The following is a 2,529-nucleotide window of genomic DNA, read 5'->3' as shown; positions in this document are numbered from 1 at the left end:
GCAAGCATGCGAGAACCTCAATTCAAAAGAAGGCTGAATTTTGGGCTAAACAACCTCTCGAGTTGATCCATACAAATATATGTGGACCAATTACCCCCAAAACCTTCAGCGGAAAGAGGTATTTCATTTCCTTTATCGATGATTACTCACAAAAAACTTGGCCTTACTTTCTAAAAGGAAAATCCGAGGTATTCGAGGTGTTCAAAAATGGTGTGGCCAAGAGAAAGAACCGGACCATTCTCGACATGGTTCGCTCAATGCTCAAGAGCAAAAGGATGCCGAAGGAATTCTGGGTAGAAGCTGTGCAATACGCCATCTACGTACAGAATCGATGTCCACATGCGAAGTTAGATGATCAAACACCACAAGAGGCTTGGAACGGACAAAAGCCTACAATCTCTCATCTCAAAGTGTTCGGTAATGTGGCTTATGCTCACGTATCGGATCAATGAAGAACGAAGCTCGAAGACAAAAGCAAAAGGTATATCTTTATTGGATATGATGAGAAGACAAAAGGATACAAACTACTTGACCCGATTAGCAAGATGATGATAGTGAGTCATGATGTGCGAGTAAATAAAGCAAGCGAATGGGACTAGAACAATTCGACGGAAGTCAATATCGAAGTTGGAGAATCATCAGTCGGTGCACCAACAGACTTAGAAATTTTCGATGATGAAGATGAACCACGACAACCCAAAATGCGAAGTTTGCAAGATTTGTATGACTCAACAAATGAGGTACACCTTGTATGTCTTCTGGCAGATGCTGAAAATATCAGTTTTGAAGAGGCGGTGCGAGACACGAAGTGACACACTGCCATGGATGAGGAGATTAAAGCGATTCATCACAACAACACATGGGAAGTGATAGAATTACCGGAAGGAAGTCAGCCCATAGGTGTGAAATGGGTATTCAAGAAAAAGATGAATGCTCAAGGCAAGATTGAGCGGTACAAGGCGCGACTTGTTGCGAAGGGATACAAACCAAAGGCAGAAATCGACTATGACGAAGTGTTTGCTCCCGTCGCTAGAATGGAGACAATCCGATTGCTCATTTTCTAAACAGCTCAATTCAAATGGCCATTTTTTCAAATGGATGTCAAGTCAGCATTCTTGAATGGTGTGCTTGAAGAAGAAGTATACCTCGAACAACCTCTTGGGTACATGAACATTGGAGAAGAGAAGAAGGTACTAAAATTGAAGAAGGCGCTTTATGGGTTGAAACAAGCATTGCGAGCATGGAATACTCGTATTGATACATACTTCAAGGAGAACGGGTACAAGCAATGTCCTCACGAACATTCACTTTACACAAAGAAGAGTGGAGGTAATGTGATACTTGTCTCTCTTTATGTCGATGACCTCATCTTCTCAGAGAACAATGATGAAATGATAGAGAGTTCAAAAGCAGAATGACGAGAATTTGAGATGACAGACTTGGGCTTGTTGAAGTTTTTCCTCGGTTTGGAGGTTAAACAAGGATAGACAGGTATTTTTATATCACAGAAGAAATATGCAAAAGAGATTTTGAAGAAGTACAAGATGGAAAATTGCAAACAGGTATCAACACCAATGAAACCAGGTGCAAAGCTCTCCAAGTACAATGAAGGAGAACGAGTAGATGCAAATAGGTACCAGAGCCTGGTGGGAAGTCTTCGCTATCTTACATGCACAAGGACAAATCTTTCATTAAGTGTCGGCATAATAAGCCGGTTCATGGAGGAGCCAATTTATTCACATTGGAAGGCGTTGAAGCGAGTTCTATGATACATCCAAGGAATGGTGTCACTTGGGTTATTCTACTAAAAAATAGAAGATTACAAGTTAGTCGATTACTCTAACAGTGATTGGTGCGGAGACATACACGATCGGAAAAGTACATCGGGTTATGTATTCTTCATGGGCAACACAGCATTTACTTGGCTTTCAAAGAAACAACCGATCGTGACACTCTCGACATGTGAAGCTGAGTATGTAGCAGCATCTTGGTGTGTGTGTCACACAATATGGCTTAGAAATTTGTTGAGTAAGATGAAGCTAAAGCAACGAGGTGCAACCGTAATACAAGTTGACAACAAATCAACAATTGAGTTGGCCAAGAACCCAGTGAACCATGAAAGAAGCAAACACATTGACGTTCGATTTCATTTTATCTGAGATCATGTGAAGGAAGGAAACGTGGAATTGCTGCATGTGACAAGTCAGGATCAAGTTGCGAACATGTTTACAAAACCGCTACCAAAAGTACTTTTCGACAAATACAAGAAGATGATTGACATGACAGATGGTAGGAGCATTTAAGTTTATGGGGGAGTTTTGTTGGAATAAAGTTAAATGGTGAAAGGTAGTTTTAATTTTGTTAAGTTCAGTCATTTTTTTTAAATTGAGTGGTTGAAAAAAAAAATGAAAGGCCAATGACTATTTAAGAACAGTGGAAGTATTTAAGAAATAGTGGTAGAAAATGATGGCTTACGTGTTTGTTTTCTGATGGTAAAAAGAAACAAAAAAAAAAAAAAAAAAAAAAAAA

Source organism: Cucurbita moschata, unplaced genomic scaffold (assembly GCF_002738365.1).
Source record: "Cucurbita moschata cultivar Rifu unplaced genomic scaffold, Cmos_1.0 Cmo_Scf00020, whole genome shotgun sequence".
In the NCBI taxonomy this organism is placed as follows: domain Eukaryota; kingdom Viridiplantae; phylum Streptophyta; class Magnoliopsida; order Cucurbitales; family Cucurbitaceae; genus Cucurbita; species Cucurbita moschata.
This window is presented reverse-complemented; position numbering follows the sequence as displayed.